The sequence below is a fragment of the Protopterus annectens genome, chromosome 9.part0 (assembly GCF_019279795.1).
Source record: "Protopterus annectens isolate FY-2018-M chromosome 9.part0, PAN1.0, whole genome shotgun sequence".
Lineage (NCBI taxonomy): Eukaryota > Metazoa > Chordata > Ceratodontiformes > Protopteridae > Protopterus > Protopterus annectens.
Window position 1 is genome coordinate 620,848,166 of NC_056743.1, and position 12,623 is coordinate 620,860,788.

A 12,623-nucleotide genomic window follows, 5' to 3' on the forward strand; every position below is an offset into this window, starting at 1 on the left:
CACTGTTTGGTTAACTGACTGCTGACAGTTGGATGCAGAAGGAATCAAACCCTATACTCTATAGACTACAGGAAGCAGTTCATTAATAGTTGAGTGTTTTAATCCTTCGCACTAACTGGCAGACTAACCACATCGATGTTCTCCCTTCTGGCCATGCTTTGTGTGTCTCATTTGAGCTGTGTTCCTCTTGCTTCTGCAGCTGGCTGACCAAGCAGCATTTGTAATTATTCCTGCTGCTAATCTATCATGTGATACTGCTTGCATATTGTTTGCACAGTAATAGTCCAGTTCTTAGCACTGTCAGTCATAAAGGTGGAATTCTAAAGAACACAGTGAATCAAATCAATTATATGCATAAAACTAGGGCATGCCTCTTTACATTTAGGTCAAAGGTATCTTTTAAGTGACCTTATTTTTCAGATATCATTTCATATAACGTCCTAGAGTCCCCTGTCTGTTATACAATGCCTACTTTTCCTGAGACTTACTCCATGAATCTACTGTACCACATTGGTGCCAGAGTACAACATCTAGAAATGTGGAGAATATAAAGAGCCCAGAAGAAGTATTCTGCATTTTCAAACCCCATGACTGCAATTTCCCCAAGTATTTTTTTATAGACTCAGTTCCACCACTTCATGTTTTTGCCCTTTTCTTCCTGTACTCATATTTCCTACTATTCTTAAGAAAATAGTTTAGTTTGGATTCATCTTTGTTGCAACATGATACTTTATCTCTACTTTTCCTGCTACCTTTCAACAGCCCTATGTTTGGTTCATAATTCCTCCCCATGAATATTGTTGTAACCATAAGGAATTTACTGAAATTAACCAAAGCCCCAGAGTCAGTCATTCAGTTACTCACTCATTCATTCACTCATGAAAAAAAATATTTAATTAAACCTTTCACAAAGAGCTTTCATTTCCTGCCCATGTATGTTGAGGTCATTCCAGTTGTGATAACCTTGATGTCTCCACACACAACTCCAATCTCTTACTGGTACAGACTCCTCTTTCCTACAGCACACCTCCCACAAGATGTTTGTGACTATGTTATGGATAACTTCCAGGTATGGCTGTCAAGAAAATGGAGAGAAGAGGGCAGTGGGTAGGAGATAGTGGAGGGGAGAAGGAAACAGGAGGTGGTAAAGGACGGAGGATCACAATAGATGATTTGGATAAGGAATATTCTAAGCGTGACTTGGAAAAAGAAAAAGTATGAAACAAAGGACTGACAGTGGAAAGAAAGGTGGAAGTGAGAAATTCAGTAAATGTTTTAATGAAAAGCAATGGAACATGGAGAATGCAGGAGATAAAGAAAAACAAGAATAACCCCTTATGTATATAAAAATATAAAAGGGAACAATTCTTTGCTTTTATTAGATTCTAGAGTCCAGTGTATGGATGAAAGCACTTAATCTTCTTGTTTTTTGTGGTAAATAAAAGTTTTGAACAAGATTTTCACTGTGGAATTCATTATGGTTGCTGCTAGCATTACTGTTTTGTGTTTTGTTTTTGAGTTGCCCGAGTAACACTGTACGATTTTCATGTGGTTTTGTCAGTTTTTTGGTGCTGTTGTGTTTTCTCCCATTCAAAGATAGGACATTAATTTGGTGCAGTCAGAACTGGCCACAGTCAAAGGAGAGCTTGCAAGATTGACTGAGCTTGTAAGCCAATCTGGAAATGGAATTGTCACTAGTACTTGGTGTCCCACCTCTTCAGTACCAGCTCCGAATGGAAGGTGCACTTTGGATATTCATAGTGAAGAATTGGTGTGGCAGGTGGAAGACCTTCTTTTGATAAAGCCAGAATTAGTGATGGACTTGTGATTTGTATTACACAACATGAAAATAATAATAGCTGGGATTCTGAAATGAAAGGTACTGTACCATAAAGAACCTGCGTTGCTGTAGGTTTGGCACCAGCAGAAAGCAAACTGTTTGCTGGTAGTGGGAACAGTGGTCGGGGGATTTACAGATTGAACAATTGAAAGACATTATCAATCATTCTGCTTCTTAGTTTCCAACTGGTTTTAATAATAATGCACTAGTTTCAACAGAGGGAATAAAAACAGTGTTGAAAATGTTGAAACTATTCATGGAAACAGCAGTAATGTGTGAACACCTGTGTTGAAGATGTTGTTAATTCAGGCCTTATATGGTTTCAAAGCATTTTAGACAAAAACTTTGATTTTGAACTTGGAAGTGTTTTGCACACAAATAATGTTAGTGTGGAATGTAATATTAGGAATTCTTTAAAATATTTAAATAATAAAATGGAGAAAGCACTGGTGACCTTGCAGATTAATAATAATTATTTATTAGGAAATTAAATTTAGCAATATTTTTTTAAGTCAGGCCAGGTGAAGAGACTAATACTTTATACCCTAAATAAGTTATGAAAAAGAAAAGCGCTTTAACCCCTAACTCCATCCCACGTTGTTCTTTTTGTTAGAAATGTAATGATAAATTTTGTCTAAAATTGCTTTTTCTAAAATGTTCAAACAAGTTTCTAACCTTAAGGAAGAAGAAAGCATATTATTTGACAATTTATGAAAAGATAAAACTGTTCATATTATGAAAGTAGACAAGGGAGGGAGCATCATACTTTACAATTCTATTGATTACTCTAAAGTTATGAATGGCATTTAAATGACAGTAGTATTTATTCACCTGTTTCCTTTAACAAGGTGCCCATAGTCTATTGCAGGATTGACTCATACTTGGAAGGATATTTGGTTGAACAGAGAATTACTGCTGAGACTTATGATTTGTTGAAAGTAGAGACGCCTGCGGTATCAACAATATTTGGGATCCTCGAATTCTGCCAAAATATATCAAATCCACAATTTAGACAAAGGCAGCAAGGGGATTAAAAAACCACCCTCTTGTTGTTTGTATTGATCAATGGGTTAAATCAGTATATCAGAAGATTCCCCGTTTGCTCAAGTACTATTGGGATTTTTTGGGGAGACAAAAACAGGAGCTGTGGTCTAACAATTTAATACATTTAACCATTGACGTTGTGGAACTATTTATGAGTATTCATAGGGATGAAGGGTTAGAAAGCTTTCACAGCAGTTTAACAAGGTACAGCAGTTTTTCTAACAACAAAATCAGTTTCTTAGTAGTAAGTATGGCTATTGTTTTTACTCTATAATTTTATATTTTTTGAGGGAGAGTACTTCAAGTAAATACAAGGAGTGGCCATGGGAATGTTAGCTTGGGAGACTGACAGTATTTTCATCTGATTTCTTCAGGTACATTAAATTGTACATTAGATTTTTAGAAGATATTTTTACATTGTGGAAGGTTCCAGTCTCATTTATTAGTAAATTTGATGAGTATTTCAATAACTCGTCTATTTTTTTTTAATTCACCTACAGTTACGACAAGAACAAAATTAATTATTTAGACACTTTAATTTTCCATACTGATCAATATTTTAAATCTATTACTTATAGGAAGACAGCATTCAGTAATTCATATTTGAATACACTAGCTGTCACCCCCTTAAGCAAAAGAAAAGTGTACTGAAAGGGCAATGCATTTGGGTAGCCAGAATGACGTCCCATTTGGAGGACCTACCGAGTAAATTGGAAACACCAGACAATATGTTTTTCGCTAGAGGATACCCTTTGAATATAATAAATGACATTAAAATGCATGTATGAGCAGAGTGGGGCAAAAAGTATAAGCCACTGTTGGGAACTAGCATAGACCAACCCAACAATGGGGGGGATGAACAATTACGAAAGAGCCCTTGTAGTCTAATACTCATCACTAGCGGATGACATTAAAAACATCACAAGAAGAAATTGGAACATTCTGAAAACTAACCCCATTATTTTTAAGATGTTAGATTCAGAACCTAAGTTCATTTATAAAACTGGTAGGAACTTAAAGGAATGTTTTGAGGGCAGTTTTGAATACATACCATTAAGTAAAAGGGGACTTCAAAATGTGGAGTATGTCCTCAGAGTAGTAATATTCCTGAGGAAAAATCCTTAGTGCTGGATAATTATTCACATGCAAAGGTGTGGTTTCAGAAGGGGAATTGTGCAACAAAGGTTGTTTATTTTGCTAAGTGTTCAGGGTGTTCCACTTTTTATGTAGGGAAAACAGAATGGAACTTACGGAAGAGAATATATGAACGCTTATACAATATAAATAGATGTAATGACAAAAGTGCACTATACAAACACGCACAAAGTTGTCCCTTATACAAAAATCCTTTTTTCAATATCGGAACAGGTTAAAATTATTCTTAGAGGTGGTGACAGTAAAGTACTGTTGGAAGCTAGGGAAGTAAAATGGCAAATGAAGTTAAATGCAAGCCACGACCCAGGTATAAATGAAACTATATCTGTATAACCATTGTTAGTAAGGAGAGCTAATAAATTTTAACCTTATAGGTGATTCTCACCCCAGATAATGTTTTTTAGATTTTTAACTTTTTAACACTATTTCAACATTTTTATAACAATTATATTTTTACAGACATATTTATTTTTTCATGATTTATATTAATAAGTATATTAATGTATTTTTTAGATATATGTTTCAATAGTTGTATATTTTTCTGATGTGGTCTGTTGGATCGGTCCATTTAATCATTGTTAATTAGCACCAAGACGTATATAAAAGGGAACAATGCTTTGCTTTTATTAGATTCTGATGAAGTCCAGTATATGGATGAAAGCACTTAATCTTTTTTGTTTTGTGTGGTTAATAAAGGTTTTGGACAAGATTTTCACTGTAGAATTCACTGCAGTTGCTGCTGGCATTACTATTTTATAACACATACAAGCCTAGAATTATATTTGTGCTAGACTTTCACAAACAAGTTGTCATATCCTGGAAACTGTACAACTTAAACAGATATTATTAAAATAGTTTTGGTAACCAGGCATAAGCTTTCACGTGGCAGTAAAAAATTCCTGAGTGCATGCTTACTGAGATATTTACAGAAATATTAGAACGCATGCTTAATGTTAACTAGCAATATAAACAGCATTGAATATCTCTAAAGATCTACAGTTTACAGAGCAAATATCAGTGACAGTTTCTTCAACAATATTTAAAGTTTCATCTGATGTCATGCAATAGTTTGCAAGTCACTTGATTTCTGAAGTATTAAGTACATATGGAAATACTGCTTATTTTCTCAATTAATAAGTAAAAACAAAATAGCAATATCTCCAGTATAATGTGAAATAAATGGACATTGACTATGAGTTGTCTTGTTTCCCACCATAGCATTTTACACACAGCCCTCCATAGCATGTAAGCCTCTCATTTATAAAAATATGACCATAAATATGAAAATGTGAATAATAAGTGGTCAACACTTATTAATTTCTGTACTGTGACCAACCTAGAATAAGAGTCCTGGTGTAATTTTGTTAATAACTTCTTGCCCTTCTAATACTACCTATCATTAGCTGGTAAGTCACTTAATTAAAGAAGCCAGACTCAAAAAAGGTCTGGGTGCCAGAAGACACTATGATCATTAACCGAAAGTATAAGAAAAAATTCCTGTAGGCTTGAATAAGATAACAGCAGCCTATATAACTCTATTATTCTATTAACAGGTGAGAGGCAGGGAACAATAAATACTGTATCCATAATCTCTAGACCTGGAGGGTTTTCTACTTTGGATTACTCATAGTTGTCTTCCTCATCCCAGGAAGTCTGGACATCAGTGTGGGCCTTCATACTGGTGCTTCTGTGTGTGCTGTCACCTGCTAGTATTTGCACCCTGTTCATAACTCTAGCATTTGCACCCTGTTCATAACTCTAGTATTTGCACCCTGTTCATAACTCTAGTATTTGCACCCTGTTCATAACTCTATGCACCCTGTTCATAACTCTAGTATTTGCACCCTGTTCATAACTCTAGTATTTGCACCCTGTTCATAACTCTAAGGTCTTGTAGACAGCTCCTATCATTCTCTACTGGCAATGCTACCTCAATCTTAAGACATTTCCTCCTCCTTAGGAAAGGCAAGTTGGTGACTTCCGTATGGCACATTTGCTGTTACTCAAGTCCTATTTACAGATAATCAGATAATGAAAGTAGATCCCGTGCCTTCTACAGCAAGCCACCCAATCCGTGTGAAAATTTAAGTGGAACGTGATGAAAGAAATGACAAGAGAGACAGTATTGTCAGTAGCGTCAGGGATCCAGGCTCATGTCCTTGTTTATTTTATTTGTATGTATTTTTTTTAATTAGTTGACAGTACAAAGCTAGGACATTGGTAAAAAAGCATCTTTCATAATATCACTGCTGGGTCTATGAGACAGAAGAAAAAATGACAAACGTGTTATATCCTTTGACTGGAAGAATCTAACATTTATGCAATATACTTCGGGAGTTAAACTGTCAGACGGAATGAGGTTGCTAAACACACACAGGAACAAGAAAGGCTTTGAGTTACTATGACTTAGAACAAACCACTCAGCTTCTAAGACTTGAAGGCCATACCCAGAACAAGGCATATTTTAAGATTTAAATCCCCAATGTCAATTCAAGAACAACTGAATGCAATTCTGGACCTTTACAAATGCTTATAATGCCTTGTTTACTATGCTGTGTGAATTTCTGAAGGATAAAAAATCATGTCAGTTGATAAATGGAGAAAAAGGCCTAAAATATGATTATATGGTTGAGGAACATAATGTACAAGAGCAAACAGTGCTACTCAAGTGTTGTAGCTTCTAAGTCAGAAGGAAGAGGCAGTGTATGATACTTACACAGAGAACGTTATGACCCATTGGAGGAACACTGGTGAGGCTATGGATGGTCTGTATAAGAGACAGATATCATGGAGTTATTTCGCTGCAACAGTGCCTAGTTAAAGTGACAGCCCAGAAAGGTTGAATTAGGTAGAGACCTTTGAGGAGGACAATTGCATAATAGATATTTTTTTTTTAAACTGTGAACTTGATCTGTTACATGAAATGCTCACATTGGTTAAATCACATATTCATATTAAATCTTAGCATATGGTCCTTAACTATCTTTATTCTCATTATGTTCTAATTTTGGTAAATTAACTCTACGACTATTTGTTGTACAATAGGAAAGGAGGTAGAAGGATGCTTTTCTAGTATTGCTATGAATGTACCTCTCATGTGCGTGCCGGCTTTAAGTTATGTCTCTGACATCATATGAACATTGCTAATAAGCCTGATTTGTTATATGAGGAACCTAGCTATGTAAGGCAACAAATAAGAACCGCTGTACTTAACAACATATATTTCTGCTTTAAAATTTACAGTTGATACCATTAAATATTTTAAAAGGTATTTTTTATCTGTTGCTTTTTATGCTACATTTTGTATCTGCTTATTTAGAACAAATCACACTTAAAATGTGCCACAGTTTTTCAGTAGCTTTCATCTTCTGTTAGAATGGCAGCAAATATTCTGAATACATATTAGTAATACTAAAAACAGACCTACATGGATTTTTATCAGGCTTTGTATATTCACATAAATAACCTGAAGGCAAGAATATATCATTGCACTTCTATAGCCTTGAAAGTAATAAAACTCTTCAGATAATAATGTGAGCAAATATTTAAATTCTTGCAAAATGCTGTCAGAAAACTATTAGTGTCAATGTTTTTTGTTTCTGTATGTTTAATCTATTTCCTGTTTCTTTGCCATCATTTATCAACAGTGGTTGTCATCACGGATTTGGGATAGGTCCAACCTTTAAAAGGTATCAAGATCAGCAATGCATACACCTATTTACAATAATACATAAAGGCTCCTTAAATCCAGCTCCTCTTTCCTTAGTATGTCATTTCTTAAATTAACTTCTGAAATGAGCAGCCTTTTTATCTAAGCCTGGAAGCTGGTGATATTTCATGACTTGGATTTAGTAGTTTCTCCATAATATGCTGTGTACGTAGTACATTCATTTTTCCAACATTCTTCTTAATTATGTAACTGCTTTACTTTCCAATGTGAACCTTTCAGCTCTTGTTAATTTTTTAGTTGTCTTTTTTTCTGTCTGCTAATTGTTTGTGACACTGTTCCCTGTTTATTTGTCTGTATCCTGCTGGTGCTATATATGGTCCTCAGATAGTTATTTTCATAGTATGCCAATGAGTACTTAATGATAACTCTGGTGGGAAATACTTCTGAGGCTAATGATGACTTCCGAAGTATGTGGCCTGACTACTTCAACTGCCACACCCCAAACCAGCTGCAATCCAGAAATCCCTCATTCCAAGCATATTTTGAGGTAATGCTAGAAAACAGTACTGGTTGTAAATAATGGATCAGTCTTAGAGATACTAGATAAAGCAAACAGAAGTCCATCAGCCTACTTCTTAGTTGAGGGAGGCATACAGAGAAGGAACAGTATCTTCATCATCAAAGAGAGTGTTATTTATTTATTTATTTATTTCATTATAAGATGTGCTATTGAGCCCATATGGCAACACACCATGGAGTCAAACATTCTAGTTACTGGAAAATCCATTGTACAACATATTGATGTCTCCCTTATCAGGGTATACAAGGGAAAGATCACAGTGACCAGTCTGTCTGGATCTGCCAGATCATGCATACACTTAAGTCTTTAAACCACAAGTATCAATATGACACAGTCATAGTTCATGTGAGTGTAAATGACCTAAGATGTACCTGACTGGACTACATAAAGATAGACATGAATGAGCACTCTGAACAAGTGTCCCACGCGGATATGAATCTAGTCTCGATTAGCATCCTACCTTTACCAATGACGATGCAACAGTAGCAGCAAAAAATAACTGACTTCAATAAATTGGCTTAGTTTCTGTTGTCACAACAAGGGGGTTCAATATCTGTCAGCCTGTAGAGACTTGATTGATGAACCACAATGCTTTGCCAGAGGTGGCTTGTACTTGTTACCACTTAGTCTCCAGATACTGGCAAAAACTTTATCTATCCCCATAGTACCTTTACTAGGCTGTACCATGCTGTTAAACCCTACAACATAACAAAGGTCACTCACAACTACCTAAAGGAACTGCTATTCAATGCTAGGAGCTTAAATAAAAAAATCCTCACCCTGGAGAATGCAGACATACGTGCAGTCAAGGAAACATGTTTCAGAACCATGGAGAGCACCCCACCTATGAAAGGCTACAATGCCTTTCATATTTTTGATCCCCTCAGCTCAGAATAAAACAAAGGGAGGAAGTGTCTCAGTGCTCACAAAGAACAAGTATACTGCTAGACTAGTCCAACAAAATGACTTGCTTGAGCTGTTCCATGCCCAACTAACCTCCTTTCATATCCTTGCTAGCTAAATTCAACCTAACACCATAATTATGGGTGACTTCAACTACACCTCCATAAAGTGAGAGACTTACATGACCCGTAATTCACTTGCTCAGAGGTTTTTGGACTTCATCAATGCAAACACCCTGGAACAACTTGTTAGCTCCCCAGCTAGAGGTGCAAATATCCTAGACATAATACTTACGAACCTAGGGGGATGCTGCTCCCTCCCATGCATTAACTCCTCCCTGGTAAGATCTGACCTCAAAATGATTCCTTTACTATTAAAACTGATCTAAACCCCCATCAAACTCCAAATCTGTTAAGAACTTTTCTAATGCTGATTACCTCAAACTAAGTGACAGCTTATTAAACTTCCAAGCCCCTCTGAACTCAGATGACACTGAGGCCTACTCTGAGCTGTACACAAAAGTACTGTACAACAACATTCACAGCCGAATAGAAGAGGCAGTACCTGTCTGAGTCAAACCTATGATTACTTGCAAAAACAAACCAACCTAGTAGACCCATAGCATAAATCAGCTAAAGGAAAAAAAATTATCTCCAAAGCCAAGAAGGAAGAGACAAAACAGTGCAAAAAGACAGTCACCTGTCTAAACAAAAAAATTAGACAGCTGATCAAATCTGCCAAGGCAAACTATTAGGCAAAGATAGCCTCCCAGATGAAAGATAACCATAAGACTTTTTTAAATATGTTCATAACCTCAGGGGAAACACTCAGCAATGGGCCAAGTTAATCATGAATGGCAACACTTGCACCCAGCCTAAAATAATAGCAAACCTGCTGGCTGACAAGTTCAGTTCAAACTTCTCACCCAATCACCTCCAACCACACCCAAAGAAATACCAGCAACCATCCCCTTACTGGTCATTATGATGGAACAGGTCCTTACTGTGCTTGCTAAAGCTAAAACACAGCCTTCATGGGTCCCAACAACATTCCAGGGTGCTTCTTAAACAGCTTAAAACAGAATCTATCAGGGCCACTAGAAACCCTCTTTAACCACAGCCTCCAGACAGGCTTTGTCTCAGAGGAATGAAGGACTGCAACAGTCATCATCCCTCTGCACAAGGGGGGGGCCCATCAATTGACCCAGGGAACTACAGACCCACAAGCTTGGCCACTCTTATCTGCAAGGCCCTGCAGAGAGTTATCATGGATCTGACCAATAATGAAATAGGAACCCTCCAAACACTGGACCAGATACTAGTTGGCTTTGTCAAAGGGAGGTCTTGCCTGCTCAGATTGGTGGACTTCTTCAATAAAGTCACTAGGGTCATGGATGAGGGTAAAAGGATACACATATATCTATACCTGGTCAAAGCTTTTGACACAATCCCCCTACTCTGGGATCATACCTAAACTTACTGAGTTAGGCATAAATCCCTACATCATCAGATGGATAGCAAACTGGCTCACTGACTAGACACATGTTGCCCAGATAAGTGAATCCACCTGTGATAAGAAACCTGCTACTAGCGGTATCCCACAGGACTCAGTGTTGGGCTCCACCTGTTTGCATACACTATACTTCTCTGAAGTGAAGGCCAATGTTGGGGCCTTTGGATCACAAAGTTTGCCAATGACCATAGGCTGGAAGCAATCAATGAATCCCCAAATGATGTTGGTACTCTACAAGCAGGCCTAAAAATGACAAACAACTGGTACCAAAATCATAGTCTGAGGCTAAATGCTAAAAAATGTGTAATCATACCCTTTGGTAAATCAGGTATCCCTGCAAATTATAATATTGATAGCACACCTATAAAAGTAGACCCAGTGATGAGGGACCTAGCTGTAGGAGGGAAGGGAGGGCAAAAAAATTAAAAAAGAATGCAGAGCTCAGGATATATCCACAGAATGTTTTACAATCAAATAGAACCGATCATATATACCTGGACAGACAGGATGCCACATGCATGTGAGAAGATTTTTTTTTTCTTGTACAGAAGCCTGGATGGTCATACCACATCCTGATACCTATTCTTAGTCTTTAATACATATACAGCTGGGTATACCTTCCACAAAGCAGGGTAGCTGAGCAATGTTGACTGGGGTGGAAGCAGATATTGATATTACACCCTGAAAGATAAAGTCATGGGTATGTGGTCATCCCATCCCTGTGTGCCATCATTATGAAAAAAAAAGTGCACAAAAAGAAAAATTCACTATTTTTTACAATCTGTGTTTTCATACTATTACTCCACATTCGTCCTGTAGGTCTACTGCACAGTCAGACTCAGGTAACTTGAATAACAATGACTTGGCTGTTCAGTATATGCCTTGGACGTCCATAACAACAAGTAAAAAGTCTATTTTTAATTCCAGCACCCTAACATGTTTTAACAACAGTAATGGGTCCCTTAATTAACATTTATCAATACATGGATGTGATATAAATAGGACCTGCTGGAGAGGTAGGTATGTATACCAGACACTACCCTGTTTATGGAACAGGCTCCCCATCCATGTGAAGCAGAGTTCCTCCCTAACCCAATTCAAATGAAACTTGGACAACTGGATGAGAAACCGGAAATTCATCCCTGGTTTGGCACCTATGTATCTAATGCAAACAGATAACCTGTAAATGGTTCATCTCCCAGGCCCAATCTTACACTTATCAAGGGTATCAGAACTTGTCAGAGATTTGGGATGCATGGCTAGGCTTAAAAAGGCCCTTGTGGTTGTTAGCCTAGTAAACACCGATGAACACACCATACTGGAAAGGAGTAAGACTAGCTAGTGCTCCTGTTTTTAGACTCTTTAGCTGAAACAAGCAGCCTACTGGGTGTTTTTCCTGTTGTATTATGCATTTTTAGTATTTACAAAATGTGTTATCTTTGCCTTGTTGACTCCCAAAATTTTACAGAATTCAAATAAATCTTATTGCTCTACAAGGAGCGATAATAAGTCCAAATCTATCATTTTATATGCCTTCATGATGATGTAAAGTATGGCTTTGTTGTTACAGTTTTCATCTAACAATAAGATATCCACTTTTCTTACATAGATATTATTGTCCTTAACAATATCCCCTCTTTCTTTATCTTCTCTTATCATTCAAAGATTTTTATCATTAGACAGATTCTACAAAGCTAATCGTCAGTCTAAATTGAGATTTAAAATGTTTTGTTTGGTGGTTTATCCCATAAGGACCTAATATCTACCTTCAGGAGATGTTTTTCAAACATTAATAACATCAAGTGAAGAAGGGGGTTTAATGCAACCTTTCCCTTTAATCCTTTACCATCTAGATGGAATATTATCATGACTAAGAAGCAGTCTGAGAATTGTCTGGCAACTAGTACCTTAGTGGTTAT

General features: G+C 36.8%; 1 protein-coding gene across 5 annotated transcripts in view; it reads left to right on the top strand.

Moving 5' to 3' along the window:
* Nucleotides 1–12,623, top strand: part of LOC122811371 (tenascin-like) — a 641,082-nt gene that overhangs the window by 284,693 nt on the left and 343,766 nt on the right. The window lies entirely within an intron of this gene.